The 17,836-nt window shown below is 45.8% G+C and overlaps 1 protein-coding gene across 8 annotated transcripts in view; it reads left to right on the forward strand.

The window, feature by feature from the left end:
• Positions 1-5,619: 5,619 nt before the first annotated feature.
• The window catches only part of FBXO34 (F-box protein 34), a 39,523-nt gene continuing 27,306 nt past the window's right edge, over positions 5,620-17,836 (forward strand). For 7 of the 8 annotated variants that reach the window (XM_032113361.1, XM_032113359.1, XM_032113366.1 and 4 more), the window contains exon 1: positions 5,620-5,738. The gene's annotated coding sequence lies outside the window, so the exon portion shown is untranslated. Of the gene's footprint in view, positions 5,739-6,601; positions 6,831-17,836 lie in introns of those variants that run through there. The other variant, XM_032113362.1, reaches the window with a different exon arrangement.

A 17,836-nucleotide genomic window follows, 5' to 3' on the forward strand; every position in this document is an offset into this window, starting at 1 on the left:
CGCCGGTTGCTAGGGTGGGTTGCGTTTAACAGCGTTCTCAGCTACTGGATAGTTCTGTGTTGGTTTGTAAGTGTTAACCTGGGAAATTCAAATGCTAACGGAGGAACCATCCGCTTGGTGGCACTGCAAAAATGGGGACGGCGTTTGGAGGGGGGAAAAAAAAAAAAAAGTATTGGGAAACGGGAAACTGGTGAGCCGCAGGAGCGGTGGTCAGCGGCGGAGGACAGCCATGCCCTTCCAGCTGCCTGAAAATGCGGGATCCCCTCTGGCGTTACAGAAATATATCAGTAATTTTGTATATAAACGCGATTTTTGGACAGCAATAACTGGATTAAAGGCCACAGTAACAGCGCAGAGCTGTTCTCCACGGCAACGATCAGTCTTGGATTATTGCAGAGTGAGTGGCTCTGGGCATCCCAGATGGGAGCAGTCGGGGAAGAGTCACCTCCTGTTTCTGCACAGACTGACAAAGGTTACGGCAAAGGTCACAAATATTGACCATCCAGCCTAATCCTACAATCATTTATTTGCTAGAGATAATAAAAGATCAGTATGGAGGTTATTGAGTGCTGCCAAACCGATGGTTTGAAAAAGATCCAATTAAACAACAGAAACACAGGAGCTCAGGTCTGTAGACTGTACAGAGTCCAATCCAATGCAGTCCTCGGTGTTTTCTGATTTTTCTTACTCCACTTTTCCTCCTGTGGCAGTGGAATTTGAGGACATTCAGCAATTCTACCTTACATCAGGATATAGTTAAACTATGTGAGCCATGCTGAAACACAAGTTTTAGGGGGAAAGTGAGTCTAGGAGTGTCATCCTTTCAATCAAAAATCAGTTCTTCTCTTACTGCATACCTGAATATGCTGAAACAATACTTGTTTGCTCCTTGGAGCATCTGGACTGACACATTTGCTCATTTCCACTCACGTGGATGTCAATACTGAATTTAGGAAGCTTTGCTACAGCCTGGGCTTAATCTCAGGAGCTCAAATAACAACACGAATGATAATACAGCCGTGGGCCCTTTGGGGAACCCGAGTACCTGCCCTGGGTTTGCTGTGCACCTCTGCAGGTGTTACCTGAGCCGGGTATGTTACAGCCAGAATGGGTTTCCTTAACATGCTGCAGACACACCTTCCACTGACAATATTTAGGTCACCACAAGGGTCTCGGTGTGCTTGAATAATGCCAAGATTTTAAAGTGTTGCAATGTCACTTGAGATAAAACACACTAATCAGGTGTTTTCCAACCAAATTCCTGATTGCTACTGATTTTATTGTGCTAAGAGAAATATTGTGGTAAGAGGAATAAACATATTACCATTTAATAGAGATAAACAAGGGATATGAATTTCTAAACTCATTATCCTGTGCAGATATTAGCCATGCCTGACAGGTAAAACTCTTTGTTCTCACACAGACCTGATGATTTTATGATAATATCCCATTTTAGCCATTGAGCTTTGAGAACCAATTTGAATTTCTTTATTTCTTGGCAATAAAACTGTCATTATCCAACACATTTTGTACTGAGGAGATCATTATGTGGCAATCTGCTAACTTGCTCTTTCTGCTCTTCATTCTTTCACACAGAATATTGTTCTTTGTGAAGGTGATTCTCCCCACCCTTGCACAAATGAGGAGCAATATGGAGTGTGTAGGGAAATCTATCCCCAAATTTAGCCCTGAAATAATTACACTTCCTGATCATATTTTTGGTGGAAGTACAGGCAAATGGAGCTATAAAGCTGTACCCCACAGCCACTTGCATGGAGTCAAAGAAAATCCTCTCTAGTAAAAACATGATGCTGCAGAGGGCACAGGGTAGCCCTCTTGCCAAATTTAATTGATAACCTCTCAGTCATGTATTGAACAGCAAACTCATTTTGATGCATTGGCTGCTGTTCCTACTTTTTCTCAGGCTTTTCATTTGAAGTGGTTGCTAGTTTAAAAACCAGAACAAATTCTAGGAGCAGAAAGTAGAAGTGAAATTCCTGTCTTTGAGCAACTGTGGAACACAGTTAAGCCTCTTGCTGTGTTCTGTGAGGTTTATTTTGCTCTGCAGCCCATTTTTACCAGGAATGGGAGGAAGCCACCCCGCAGTGCCTCAGCCTGTCACCTGGGAGGAGGGCATGCTCCAGGCAGGTAGAGAGAGATGTTTGGACTCTCACCTGGATGAGCCTGGAGAGCATCTTCCCTTTCCTGGGTATTTCCACCGCCCAGACCAGCACATACAACAACTAACATCAAATGCAACCCCGACACCCGCAGTGTTAAACAGAAATTGTTATTGCTCCGATCCTTCAAAGAGCACTGACAGGCTCCTAAACACCAATGTGTGGGCCGGGGACCCTGAGCTGATAGAAACACCTAGAGTGCCTATGCAAAGTGACTCCAATACACTCCTCGTTTGATGTTTCCTTCTCCCTGGTTTCTGCTCGGCAGGTGGGAGTTTCCACTTGCCCTTGGGAAGTGTCTCTCTCTAGACTATTAATAGCAGGACGAGGTGCCTGACTCTGGATATTCTGTTGCACTCTGGCAGCTGATACCCAAAAGCTGGATGTTGTAGCACATTTATAAGCTCCCAGCTTTCACAAAAATGCCAACTAGCAATGTCAGGAGGCAAAGTGCAGTTGGGAACACAGCCTGAGTGGTTTTATCTCAGCATATCTGTACATCCTCTGTTATTTATGGGGTGTTTACACCGAATGTTCCCTGCTGCTACAGATTCCACTCACAAACCTGCTCCAGCACTGCAGGTGAAAGCATCCTCAGCTGGCTTCTTCCCCCACGGCCCAAAGCCACATTCTTAAGGATTTCACACTTCTTTCCAGACTCAACCCATCTTGAGTTTTCTTCCACGGCAAAGAGGGGAGTGGGAATTAACCCCAGAAGAAATGCTGGATTCAGCCATAAGCCAACCATAAGCTGAGTTGAGACCAAAGTTTTTGTTGTTTCCAGGGACTTTGGAGTGGGTTGCTTTGGGGGAATTGTGTTTTTATCCCCTTGAGCAAAAGCAGATGAAGAAACCACTTAGTGGGGTGCGATTAGATGACGTTTCAGCAGCAGGAAGTATGTTTCTGAATTAGGCCAAGACCATTGCATTTTCCTCTGAAAAGACCATCCTTTTCCCTACTTGCACAATAATTCCAGTATTATTATTTTTTAAATTTTGGCTGAAAACCTGTATCTTTTTTGGCATGTGCCTCTGTTTTGTCTCCATTGCCCAGGAGTGGAACATCTGTGGAAGCTGGATGGAACTGCTGGAGTTGTGTTTCATGGTTAAAGCTAATACAGCCAGTAAGGAACATCTTGGTTTAGGGAGTACAACACAAAGCTGTGAGGAATATGACTGCTAATCAAGGTGGAAACAATAAAAGAGTTGTAAGGACTTGGTTAATCCTCTTTGCTCTGACAGAGTAAAACTTCTCCAGGTCTCTGATAAGATAGGACTGGTTTTCTTTATCTATTGTTTTTTTAATGTTCAAGGCTACTGAAATGCAGAAGGGCCAGATGGCCCTTTGAGCTAAACAATGTGCAAAATCTTTCTTATATTATCACTAAATGCCCCGAGGGGGTGGGAGGAGAAAGGTTGTTTAATCGTTAGAAGTCACTTAGCAGCAAATGGCAGTTCACTGTCTTTAGCAATTTACAACAAAAGATTGGGGCCGTATCTTTGTGGGGCTTTTCTCTAATAAGACAGGGCACATATTTCATTCCCCTTTAAGTCATCTGGGGATATCTTGCATCTCACTGCGTGTCACCAAACTGTGGGGCCATGCTAGTAAACAGGCTTTTTTTCCGTATGCATTTGGTCCTATACCAAAATACAGACTTTTTCCCTGGAACACAGGAAACTACTGTGTCAGCAGCAGCTAAATCCCGTTGTTGTTCTGTGGTTTGTTACAGTCCAGTGGAGAAAGTACTAGAGGGGTGAGAACAGTAGGGTCTGTTTTCTGTCCTGTCCTGATCTAATATTTGACCTTCATCTTACCTCTATCTTCCCTCCCACCCTCTATTTGTATATAGTGGCCGTAGTCAAAAGGGGCTCCAGACTTTGGGAGGTTCATCTCAGCTATCTGAGACACCATGTTAATGTGATCTTGGGCCTTGGCTGATCAGCTCTGCCCCTCACCAGGACTGTCATGGCACAGTGCTGTGCTGACACACTGCTTTTTAGCTTCAGAACAATCTCCAGGATCTCCTCTCAGTAGTGTATACACAGAGTAAGTAGTGCCGCCCTCCAGCAGGTCAGGGAATCATAGTTGTAGAATATCCTGAGTGGAAAAGGACCCACAAGGTTCATCCAGTCCAACCCCTGGCCCTGCAGACATCCCAACAATCCCATCCTGTGCCTGAGAGCGTTGCCCAAACGCTCCTGCAGCTCTGGCAGCCTCGGGACCATGCCCATTCCCTGGGGAGCCTGGGCAGTGCCCCAGCACCCTCTGAGGGAAGAACCTTTTCCTGATATCCTGAAGGTCTTCTGACGCTGCTTCCTGCTGTTCCCTCGGGTGGAAAGAAACCAGGCCTTTTCAGTTTCCTACCTGCTTCCATCTAAGTGGAAACGATTTGCAAAAATATTTTAAGGAGAGGGGAAGCTCCTTCCTGTAGAAACCCTTTTAGGTTCAGACTACCACCTGATGCCACCACTTAATCCCCCTTTTCCCAATGCCTTCCCTTTGTGTTTCTCTCTTGTTCCTGATACCTTTGGTTTCAGAGGATTTCTGCAGTGCCCTTCTCTTTCTCCCTGTAGGCTGAGACTTCTTGAAGACTGCACAGAGAAGATGGCTGGGGTGACACTTGCATGACAAACCACTGCTCTGGGTACATCTACACCAGGAACAGCAGCTCATGTTTTCCTCTGCCAAGGACAGACGACAGCAAAAGGGTATTTAGTGGTTGTGCCAGGGAGGCAACGTTAGCAAAACAAGCTGGCAAGGCTGGCACCATGCTGGTGGGGTTCCAGTATGGAGGGACACTCCCAGTGACCTCCCTGCAGCTCTTTTGGGATGGACTGCCAAGGGAGGTGGTGGAGTCACCATCCCTGGAGGTGTTCAAGGAAAAACTAGACGTGGCACTCAGTGCCATGATCTGGTTGACAGGGTGGCGTTCGGTCATGGGTTGGACTCGATGATCTCAGAGGTCGTTTCCAACCTAATTGGTTCTGTGATTCTTCTGGCCCTGCAGTCGGGAGTTCAGCAGGTTTCAAAGCCAGGAGGTTTATCGAACGACTTTTTGGCCTTCTGCAGAGGACCTTATAGATTTTTAGCCTGTTATCACCAGACTAAATCCACCGATAAGCTGCCGGTGCCACGCAGCGGGCTGGGAACTGGCACCCCCGTGGCTTCCAGTGCCACGTTGGTCGCTAAACCTCGTCGGTGAGCTGCAAGCCCGGCACACCGGGGCGAGCGGGGGATCACGGGGTCCCCAGCGCCGGGGGCTGCCTTGGAACTCGCTGGATCTCCAGGGAGCTGCTAGGAGCGAGGAGCCCGGGAAGCGCCCCGAGCCGAGCCTCCGGTGCCTGGCGCGGCGGGGCGGCCGGTGCCTGGCGCGGCGCGGGGGCGGCTCCGCGTCCCTCCCCGGCGGCTCCGCGTCCCGCCCCGCTCCGCCCCGGATTGGCGCGGCCGCCCGGCTCCTCCCGCCGCCGCCGGGCGCAGGGGGGATCCGGCCGAGCCGAGCCGAGCCGAGCTGAGCCTGGCGGCTCCGCCACGGCCCGTTCTCCGGCCCCGCTCCCGGTAGGCTCCCGCGGGCACGGCAGGGGTGGGTGGGCGCTGGGTTCGGCGCGGTGCGGGCAGGTGGGCGGCGAGCGGGGCCCTCCCGCAGCGCCCGCGCTCCGCCGGCCATGGCGGCTGCGGGGCCGCCGAGGGGCCGCTGCCCGCCCGCAGGACGGGGCCGCGCCGAGGGCACCGCGCTCTGCCCCCGCTCCGCTCGGCTTTATTTTATCCTCTTGCTTTATTCTGTCTCCGCTGCTCCCCCAGCGCCCGCGCCCCGCTCCCGGCCTCTCCGGGGGTTTTGTGGTGCTCCCTCCCCGGCGCTGCTGGCAGCGCTCCCGCGGCTCTCTCCCGGCCCGGCGGGTCGGGCAGCGGGAGCCCAGGAGCGGTGCCGTGTCCCCCGCACCGCCCGGTCGCCGTGCGGGGCGCGGAGCATCCCCGCTCCCCCGCGGTTGCGTAACGCGCCCGTCCCACGCGTGGCCGGGGGGACCGAGCCCCCCTGCTTTCTGCGGGTCAGTCTTTTCGCGGACCTTCTTTTAAAAGCGACCCTCCTCCCAAACCGCGTATTTTCCCCCCAAATTTTGGTCTCCTGAGTTGCGGTCACTTCCTGGTCGTGGTTTTCTGCACGGCTTCCCCCGTGGTTTATACATCGATCAGCCCTTCAGAAGGGAGGGGTTGTGAACTCGCTGAACATAAACAGTGATCTGAAAATGGCTTTAATGGTTATTATATATGGTGATAATTCTTGAATAACGCCTTCACGTGGGGATGGCGTAAGAACCTAAGGAAAGGTTAAAAGTACAATTACAGTGGAAGTGATTTCTTCTCGGAATTACTTCCTCCAAGGCCTTACTCGAAACAATAAGCATAGCTTTTAATTTCTTCAGTAAACCGAGGTTATTGACTTGTGCCGTGCGGCTCCCAGTTGGAAAAAATCTGCTTGGATCAGCCAGAGAAGTGGATCTGAGGCTCGTCCTGCGAGGTGCTTCGTGCAACGCCCAGCAGCCGCGTGTGTCTCTGCTCTGTTTTTAAATAACCGGCTTGGATGGGGCTGTAAAGCTCAGCCCCAGCAGCCCGGAGCGTGTTGCGGGCTGTAAAACCCGCCTGCGAGGCTGTGTAAGTACTCCAGGGGCTGGCCCTGCCCTGCTGGGCGCTGTCCTGGCCGTGCCACAGCGCTCGGCATCCAGTTTTGGTGGCTGGAGATATCCAGGGGAACAGGCGAACGTGCGGCGCAGGCTCCAGCCGAGAGTCTTAATGAGTGTTTGCGTAGTGCTTCGTGTTTTCTCGGATGAAAGGTTTTACATAATTGGCCATTATAATTGTCTGTCACCCCTAGAGAAGAGCCAAAAAAAACCCCTAAAAAACAAGCGTGGAGATAGGTAGTTGTCTTAAAAGTCCAAAGTCTAAATGCCTGTAGGTTGTGAATGCTGTTACTGCTCAGTGTGGAGGCAGCAAAATGACTGACTAAAAAAAAAAAAAGATTAATCTAATTCTGTCCTCCTTTCGAGCCATTTGATCAGCATCATTGGGACAAACGACATCCTGCTTGCATTTGAGCTGCTTGTTCTTTGGTGCCCAGACGAATTCCTAATGTGACTCTGGTTCTACTGGTGTTAATGTTGGTGGTTTTTTTTGTTTTTTTTTTTTTTTTTCCCCCTTGAAATCTTAACTGGAAGCCTTTTACAGTGTTTTGATTCCTTTTTAATAAATGGCTAATCCCTTGCTGCAGGGGATGGGAGTGTTTTGAACGCAGCATTTTTGGGTCCTGAGGGGAGGGGGAAGGGAGCGCCTTGTGTTGCTTTCCAACAGCTATCCGCCTTTCCCCAGCCTGCGTGAAAGGGCCTTATTGACTGAATTTGAAGGTAACCTGCCCAATTCTCCTCTTACGTGCTGAAACCCATAAATTTTCTGTAGCACAGAGCCTTTGAGGGGAAGAAATGGAATGTCAAGGAGCCTGGGCTTCATCACGAGCGGCCTGCTAACAAAGGCACTGTCTGTTAATTACATCGTACTTATCAAAATCTCCCCTCCTAATGACAAAGTAATAATTTAATAGGTGTGAAAAGTTGTGGGATTTGATTTAATACCACTGTCTTAAAATCATCCTGCACGCTCAGTATGACTAAGTTGTCGCTTTCATATTTAGTTGGAGAGTGAGCAGGGGCTAAGGAGAAAGCTGGGGATGTTTCACTTGCACTAAATGCTCTTTAAAATCTTTTCTCCGTTTGGAGAAGGATTGTGAAGAATTGTGAGTGGCTTGTTAAGTGCTAAGCTGCAGCTGAGTGACTTATGGGTTATAAAACATCTTTCTGTGTCTCTTACATTTGGAAGCTCGTCTTGAAGCTTGTGCTGTGGGTGTTTATCACGGTGTTCAGAGACTGGTCGGTAGTTCCCATGTCAGGAAGGACTGTGGTTTTGGGGTGTGGAGGTGCCAAGTTAGGTTTGAGTGGTGTGAAGTTGAGTGCTGTGTAGTGGATGCAGGACACTGCCGAGGTAATAACGCTCCCTGAGGTTCCAGGTGTCAACACCTTCATCACAATGTGTTATTTTCACTTCTCGGTGCCCTGTAGCATAACCAAACCAGCATTTTGGTATAATCCTCACACAGAGGTTGTTGTATTCCCAGCAGATAGGGCATATTTCAATATTCCTGTTGCAGGTTTGATACCGGGTTTCAGAGGAGAGAGCGGCTTTTCTTGGACCTGAGGGTTGAGCCTGTAAGGAAAACACAGGACTGATCCTAAACCTATCATGCAAGCTAATATAGCCTGGGAAGCATCTCTCTTGCCCTCATCTGCTGGGATTTTCTGTCCCTTGTGGATTATTTGGTCATTGGATTTATCACTGGATGTTCCTATCCATAGTTTTGAGCTTTTGAAGGAAACACTGGTTTAGTGAAAGTTGTGGGTTAGAGATCCTCTTCCCAGCTCTGTAAGCTCTGCAGGAAGGAGGGCACAGGAATGCTGCTTTGGTATGTGTGGCTGCTCTGTTTTTATTTGTACCATATTTTACTGGCTTTGTTTTCTAAGCTATTTTGATTCTATTAACTTATTAAACCTAGAATCTATTAGTCAATGTGACAGTCTTTCTTTAATGTATGAATGTTGTCCTTTTTTTTCAATGTCCTTTTTTCACCCCTGAAATATGAAACAGAATAATTATCCATAGTTCAGATTCTCCCTGTAATTGTGGGGTTTGTATTTAGAATTCACATTGTAGTTGTGGAATTAGTGTTTATTCCCCAAATAACTTTTCATTTTTTTTTGTCTTTGTTGTGGAAGCGGAATATCTGCTGTATCACTTGCTAATCCTGCTGTTGCAGTTTTATGCCTAGAGCACAACTGAAGCTGTATTTATCACTGTAGGCATGGTGGTTGGTTTATTTAACTATTTCGGGTATCAAACACAGAGAAATCACAGCAGGACTGGCTGGTGTAGGTACAGGATGAGCATCAGTAGTACTGTGACCTGGCTGCCCAAATTTGGGTGTCTGCAGCGTCATTGCAATGGGTGTCAGAGAGAGATGGATTAAATATAGCTCAGGTGTGTCCCAACATGTTGCAGCTGCTCCTCCTGTTGCAGTACAGGGCTAATAGGAATGTTTACATAGATCACCTTCCTACACATCCCAGGTTCACCTCTTTGGTAGCAAGTCGCTGCTGGGCAGCCACATGACTGCTTAAAGCTGTTTGGAGAGTAGAAATACACTACAGAGCGATGCAGAAATGGCTGTTAATAAATTGTCAGCTTTTAAAAAAATATTTAGAAATGGTTGACTGGTATCTTGGGGTGCAGAAAATAGTGCTGGTTTTTGTTTCTGTGCGATTAAAAAATAATCCTGCTTCAGAAGCAGCTCTGTCTGCAGTTCGCAGCGAAGTGATGGCATTTGGGTAGCAGGGAGGCAGAATTCCTGCCAGTTAAAATCTTGCTGTCCTAATATGCCATTCCATGCAGTGCTTGGAAGCTGATATACAGTGTTCTTCTGCCTTGCAGCAAAACAACTAGTGATTAAAAATTCAGCAGATGCTGTGGTTCACTTAACTACTTGTTCTTGCATCATTCAGGTCATATCACACAAGTAATGTTGCTAATGTTCAATCTAGCTGCTTTTTTTTTGCTCTAAGAATGGAAATTATCTGAACTACCATGGGATTTACAGAACTGTTTTGGCAGGAATTGGGCTATGCAAAGTAAGTTATTCAGGACTGTTTTTGCCCTTCCCCTAACTTGGAGAATCTTCTTTTGATTTCAGAAATATTATTTGTTCATGCCAGACGGGGCTGTAATTTCTTCAGCTTTTCCGTCTTTAAAAATCAAAATGTTTTCTTTTGATTACTTTGGGATAAATGAGACTCCCTAGATGAGAAGGAAGAGGGGGAGAGCATGATAGGTGTAAGTGCTTGCTTTCTTACTTAAACTCAGTGTTTCATTTGGCCACAGAAGTATTTTTGTAAGAGAATTCTCATTTTGTTGCGGGCAGGGTTTCTGCTGCTTTGTACATTGTACATCCTGCACAATTTTGGTTAATAGTATTCCATCCAGGGTGTCACTTACTTGACTTTTGAATTAGCATTAAACTTTACCATCCCCTCCCTGTATTCCTTTAATTATGTAAGCTTTGGGTTCTTTTTGTAACACACACACAGATTCTAGCTATCTTTTCTGAGCTGCCTGAAAGTAATATTCATGTAGGAAGAGAACTTGTAGTTAGTTTTCACTTCTTTCACCAGTTTTCTGCTTGGGAGCTGGTGTTTAGGAAGAAGCTTATCCACTCTCTTTGTGATCAGTGTGGTAGCTGCAGTTCTGGTTGCCTTCCCTACACCTTCTCAGGATTCTCCTACTGCTGCTGCAGTGGGAGATGCTCCTGGGTGGTGTCCCCTAAACTGGATGGATGTGTTGATATGAGCATGGCTCGTGCTGGTCTAAGAAAGATAAAAGGCACTCTGACAACAGACAAAAATTCCTGGGTCTTTCAGTGTCTTTGAGAGGAACTCGCTGTGGTGGGGCAGCTCTGGGCTTGAGAATTTGAGAGAAACTAAATTGAGAATATAGAACACAGGTCGAGTATTTTGGTCAAGGGCACACACAAGGTTCAGCCCTCGCTGGAGAGCTGCAGGGCTGAGGGGAAGGTTGTGTCTTTTAAAGTGTGGGATAAGGGGCAGATCCATACTAGGAAGGGAAAAGGTGAATTTGTATCAGTATATGATACAGCCCGTGAGCCAGGATTTGGAGAAATAATGGGCAAAGCCAGGAGCCTTTGTTTACACATGTTGTTTCGACTTGCAGTTTGGGTGACTTTTTGTGATCTGTCAATTAACACATCAAGAGGATGTATTTTTAGTCAAGGCAGACATTTTTCTTTGGAAAAACCTGTTTGGACTATTAACTCTAAATGTACTTTGAGATAACTTGTCTCAACCAAGTTGTCAGCAATCAGTTTGAAAAATGAAGTCTTAAATATGTAAGCCCTCCCCCAGACTCTTCAGTGTCCTGTTCCAGAATGATGGAAAAGAAGGATTCAGGCTGGCTTTTGCGTATTCCTGCTTCCATGAATGCATGTATCCAATGTGCTGTACTTGCAGAATTGATATTCAGGATAATATGTTTAATCTTCAATTGCAAAAAAACCAGCTTCACACATAGCTAATTCCATCTGCTGGAGAAATAAGAGCGAGGCTAACTTCATCACTTATTTGGGACCTGCTTTTTGCTGTGCTAATTACTATGTATGAACATTGGAAATTTGCATAATTTTTTGGCAAACCTAAGCGGCAGCCATTTAATTTAGAATTTTTATTAACTTTAAACATCCCTAGCAACTCCTAAGCTACTTCTGGTTCATTTTGTGGTTTTGGTGTTTTAGGGGGTTTGATTTTGAAAGCTTCAGTAGCTTCTTTTTCCTTCTCCTTGCAATGACTTTATATAAGCAATAGCAGCTTGCTGCCATTTCCAGTAACTTTCAACCTGCAATGTGACACAGAATTCCTTCTGTCATTCAGATAAAAAAAGTGTTGAAGTTAAGTTCTTGTAAAAAAAAAAAAAAATTCTGAAAAAATAAAATTAGAAGGTAGGTTTTGGTTGCTCTTCTGCAGTGTGAGAAGGGCACTTGAAATATTTCAAGAGTAGATGCGTTTCCAAAAGTAACCTTGGGGAAACTGGGGCATGTCAAGTCTGGTCCTAATTCTGGTAAAAGCTAGTCTTATGATGTGAATTTTTAAGCTCCAAAGAGTTTGGATGTAAATTCATCCTTGCAGATAGCTACTAAATGTTCTTTCTTACTCAAAGGCTGTATTTTGACAAATTTTCAGCTTCCCAAGGTGTCTAGCCATGCCTTTTCCACTTGGTTTGCTTTTGTTTTTGTGACCTCCACCTTTCACTGATTTTGCTGGTTGGCAGTCAGTGGAGGCGTATCATCTGTAAAATATTGAAGCAGTTGGAATTTTATAGCAAAAAATAATGTCTGCTTTATTGGAAAGCTGTCATTTGGAGTCAGCTGTTACATGCTGATTTTCTTTTGGAGGCAATAGACTGGATTAATTTTAAAATTTGAACTATTCGTGCCCAGTTTCTGTCTCAATACCATCAGCAACTTCCTGTGTTGCTCTGTGCAGTTGCTCTCCTGAGTCTTGGTCCCTCTTTTCTCATCCCTCTTGCTCTGTTGACCACTTAAAAATGCAGTTTCTTCCTCGGGATGAACAGGGTTATATTGCCAGACTCTTTAATTCCTCTCTAATTGGCAGAAAGCCAAGCATAAAATCTTCTTCATAAGTCACCCTAGAGGTTTCTTTGTATATGCTATTATTTTCTTTGTGTGCTAACATCACTGAAAATACTTTTTTTTTTTTTTCTCCCTCCCCCCAAGTCTAGACCAGGCATAATTATGTTCCTGTGTATGTGTAGGCTTGGGTGTTGCCACGCTGCAGCCCAGAGAGCAATTTGAAGTCCTTGGGCAGTTTAAGACCAAAATTTCTAGTAGCATCAAAGGCAGCACTATCCCTCTGCATCTAGGGAGGTGAAGTAATCTTCTGGTGTATCTGAACTTCAAAGACAAGCTCATGGCTTGTGCCTGTGGTCTGGCTTTCCGAGATGTGTCATACTGGAGGCTATATTTTAAAAGAAGAGTTTGGACCCTGGATTCAAGCAGGACTTGTGCCTCAGTGAGAGTGGCTAGTGTTGGACTGTGGATTATGTTCTATGGTTCACGTGCTTCAAAGTTGTCTTTTCATTTATAAAGCTCTTCATTGAGGTCTTTGTTCTGAGCTTCACCTTTATTGCAAAGTCTAAAAATCCTCTCCATCAAGAAGCCTTTGCTCTTGTGTTTGGCCTCTTAATGTTTTTATGTCTTTAGAGCTTCTCTGCTTCCTCCCACCCTGACTCCTGAGGTTGAGACAAGCTCCCTGTAAACATACATGCAAAACTGCCCCTTTTGCTTCTGCTGAAAGCTGCTCTTGCTTTGCCATCATGTCTGCTGTGATTTTTCTCATTCCTTTCCCTTCCTGACCTCCTGCAGATGTCCCGGTGCTGGGGAGAGGAGGATCCACAGCTGAACAGTGAGGGCATGCAAGGCATGGTACCTTGAGACACGTGTCAGGCACTTGGTAAGGGAATTCTAAAAAAACCCCACCACCCTTAAGGAAATCTTGAAATTGCCTGAAAATGGGTTTATACACCTCCATTTAACCATCAAGGAACCAGAGCTTGCCAGTAGGTGTGGGACAGACTGTTAGTTCCTTGTATTTTTTCACTTAATTTCCTCTCTAAAGAGGGATGACACTTTACCACTGTTTTTTTTTTTTTTAGTGAGGTAACTTTTATCTTAATAAACAGATGAATGAAGTGATGCAAAGAGTGCTTGTTTTTGCAGCTGAAATCTCTGTGAATCTGCTGCCGCTTCTGAAACTGGGGCTGTGGGAGGATTACTGATGGCAATGAATCCATCTTCCATGGTGTTAAGGGAGGGGAAAAAAAAAAGTCTCTGTGTTTCTCTTAAAGTGCTTATGGATTTTTTTTAGATGCAGTAGGACTGCAGATGTAGTCATATTAAAATATAAACCAACTCGTTTCAAGTTGGTCTCGCAGCAGAAGGAGTTGGAGACGTGACTTTGGTACAAGTTACTGGGAATTCTCTTTTTAACGCAGCTTTGCAGCCTGTGCTGTGGATGGGAGCCCAGAGCAGTCTGAGTCATGCTTCCTCCATGGATAGGACATGGGATGCCACCAGCAGTGGACTAAACCAGTTTTCCTAATGATTGCTTTGTTCAGCTTTAGCTACTTATGGGGTTGTTAAGATGGTGTCAGCTGATGTGTCAGCTGGAGGCCATGGGGTAAAGTGTAGGATAAAGAGTAGTAGTTTACATACCTTTGTAGCAAATGTCTCTGCAGCATTCTGCACACTCTTCTTGCCTTAAGAGTTTTCTTTACCCTTTTTCCTCTTTTGAATCAGTAGATGTATGAAGCAAGGAAAGAGTTGCATATGGATTTTGTGAGGTTAACAGGGCTTCGTCCCTGACCTGACTGAATCCAAGGAAGCGAAGGCACCAGTGCATCCTGCAGGGATGGCCCATTGTCTTTGGGAAAATGTTTTTAAGAAATTGGGAAGAACTAGAAAAATGTCAAGGAACAAATAAAAATTGAGTGAAATTCACTCACTTGGGTGAATTCACTGAGTGAGAATTGTTGCATCTGTAGTGGATCTATACAGAGCAAGTTTGTTGATGTTGCTTTAATAGTGGTTGTAAGGTTTTTGAAATTTAATATTTATATTTTTTGTTTTATTTTAAGGATTTGGAGAATGCCCCCTATCCCCTAGCTCTCCTTGTGTTCCTTGGGTCACAGATAGAGCCTTTACTGGGATAGATGTAAGGCAGAGGATGCTGAGGGAAGCCTTGTCTTTAATTAGACCAATGGGTATCTCTGGGATGGAGGGGAGGAGATGAGTGAGCTTTTGAGTCTGAATAAATGTCAGATTGTATTTTATCAGAATTGCAGTTTGGCATCAGGGATTCACTGAGTTTCCATTTGGCTGTGGGCTGTCTGGGGCCTTTTTGCATCTTCCATCTCTTAGCTGCAGTTGTGGGAAAGCTGCAGATACCACTTTACAGACATACAGCACAGCTCTTTAGGGGAAGGAAGGGTAAATGACCCAGGTAAAATGAGCTAGGTTGGAGTCAGTAAAACTACCCAGAGTGCCAGCAAGTGATACCTGTGTCCTGAGTTTAATATATTCACTTCCCAGTGGTCGTCCCAGGAGGATTAGTGAGAGATGCTTTAACTTAAAGCTACTAGGAACAGCTGAGGTTTTTTTTTTACCCCTCTCAAAAGTGGTTTGCTTTTACTAAAATAGCTAAATGCAGGCATGGTAAGCTTAATATATATGTGTGTGGGGGTACCTGAGAAAGCATCCCATTAGGTAACCCTGTAACTTTCTCCTGGGGAGATGCTGAGAATATCACCTTTGCTGCCAGTCAGGGCCAAGCCAGGCTTGTAAGCAGCTTGTAAGTGACAGCCCTACTTTGCTTTGGGGGTATTTTAAGTGATGAGGGTAGCAGAGCTCGAGGGAGAGGTGATAAAGTCTGTGCTGGTTTTCTTCTTGATAGGGGGTGGCGGAGGAGGAGGAGATAGGACTAATTGCATACCTTCCAATTCCAGTTACTTCATTACTGAATAATCATTGGAGCAGCCCTGCAATCTGCTCTGATAGCAGATAAGTGGCGTGGCTCGAAGCACTTCAATCTAAACAAAACTTAAGTGCTTTTTCCTTTTTCCCTGGAGTGAAACTGTAATTTCGTTATGTGAATGTTAGCCAGGACAAAGTTGTTTTTGCAGCTGTCATGATGATTCTCTGGGCTTTGTGTTAGAGGTATGTCCCCAGTGTATGTAGCAAAAATATCCTAAAATACTGCATTCCCTTACCTGGAAGCTTCAGTTGAAGGCTCTCCAAGTGTTTGCCAGGTGAAGATCTGTTTAGCTTTGACATTAGATGTCTCAGAGGGTTTAGATATAAACCAGTGAAGGTTTGGATTATATTCCTTTCCATAGCAATACATGTTAATTAGCTTCTCTGTCTGCATTAGGCCCTGAAATAGTCAAGTGAAAGAGCCTGAGCACATCTCTGCTGCTTCAGAATATGAGTCCCTGTGGTGAGAGTGGCCACATTGAAGCATTGCCTCATTTCGGTTCTCCGGTGTAGAAATGGTTTAAATGCAACCCATGTGATGCAAAAGAGAATTATCAGGCAGAACTTTGGAGAGATTTTGCCTTTCTTTGAAATGGGGTAAAAATGAATTCGTACTCCGGGCTGAACCCTGGGAAATCATAAAATCCTAGAATGGTTTGGGTTGGGAGGGACCTTCAAACCCATCTTTTTCCAACACCCTGCCATGGGCAGAGGCACCTTCCACTATCCCAGGTTTCTCCAAGCCCCATCCAACGTGGCCTTGGACATTTCCAGGGATGGGGCAGCCACAGCTTCTCTGGGCACCCTGTGCCAGGGCCTCATAAAATAACTGGAGCTGCTGTTGATGATGATGACTTTGAGGTACCGGCTTAAGGCCATGAGAGCACCCCAGGCAAGTGCCTGGACTTTGCACAGTGCAGTACTGGCCAAACCTTAAACTCTCTTCAGGCTCATTTTTTCTGAACTGCCACAGAACCATTAAATCTGATCTGTTCCTAAAAAGACAGCTGACTGTGCAATCTGAGCCACATAAAATTCTTTGTCTCTGCTTTGGACTTGAATGGAAAAGTAGTTTGTTTTCCCATTAAATTGACCTCAACTGTCGCTGCCCCAAAGGGGGTCTGTTCTTGCAGGCTCTGCTTGGCCGGGAGGCAGAGTGTGCTTGGCTCTCCCTGTGTTTTGCTGCAAGCCTGCTAACTCGCTCCAGGACAACGGGAGGATGATAATGCACTAAGGCAGGTATTTGTTAGCAGGTTAAACGTTTTGGGAAAGAAAATGTAACACACTTTGTAAAAGTTAATAGTTTTGTAAGTTCAGGCTTGGTTGTGTCGGTTGTAGCTTGGCTGGTAGGGTTGATTGTGTAGATCCAACTGCAGCATTAAGCTCTGGGAATAAATAAGGTGAGCTGGTGGTGAATTTCAAAGGAACAAAGAGTACAAGGCCCCTGTAGTTGAGTCTTACATTTTTAGGGTGGCTTTCAGAGGGAAAGGCCCAAACATGCTTTACAAACCAACCTGTGCATTGTGTACTGTAGTGGATCCATGCTTTGATAAGAACCGTGTGACTTATTTAAGGAGATGAACTGCATCACCTTCTTTTTTAAAAGAGGGATTTATTTATTCATATTGCGGAAAAACACATTTTTCTTGACAGTCTGTAGCTGATCAGACTCCTGCATCCCTTTCTAGCCACTGATGTTGCAGGGACAGGAGGCTGGCAGGTTGGATTGGGTATTGCCTGAGTAAAAATGAGGTTCAAGCCTGGAGTGTTACCTGGCAGGGCTGCCTGACCCCCACCTGCTGGGGATGTTGATCCACAGTGCTCTTTACCATGGTTTCTTTGGGAGAAGGTTTTAGGATGTGAGTCTTGTGTAGGAGCACAAGGCAGTGCCACACTGCCTTTTTAAGCCACCCACACTGGGTGGCTCGACTTTGTGGGGGGAAAAGAAGCTAAAAAATGGGTTATGATAGCTTTCATGCTGGCCAAGCTGCTCCAAGGGTAATCCAGGTGAAAAGGGACTCAACTATGGACAGGAGATTCAGCCAGGTGGTCAGGAAGCATCAGCAAAGCACAGCTCCTTCCTACGAGTGGGCAAAGGTCCTCCACCTGTAAACACCATCACACACACCCAGCCTTGGCTCTTCCCTGGCTTCTGTTTGCCTTTTAATGGTTCTAGTATGCCTTGGTGCTTCCTTCCTGTCCTTCTGGTGTTTGGCTTGGGGGTTTGATGGCCCCTCTGATGTTAGAATCAGCACATGGGAGCGGGAGGGTACTTGGTGCATGTCCATGGGTTTACTTCGGTGTGTTCATGACCTGGGATGGCTGCACTGGGACTTCTCATGTGCTTCCATATCCAGTACTGAGTTACCATCCATCTTCACTGCAGAAAATGAATTGAAGGCAAATTGTTACTGGAGACTTTTCTAGGGAAAAAGGTTTTAATGAG

The sequence above is a fragment of the Corvus moneduloides genome, chromosome 6 (genome assembly GCF_009650955.1).
Source record: "Corvus moneduloides isolate bCorMon1 chromosome 6, bCorMon1.pri, whole genome shotgun sequence".
NCBI lineage: Eukaryota > Metazoa > Chordata > Aves > Passeriformes > Corvidae > Corvus > Corvus moneduloides.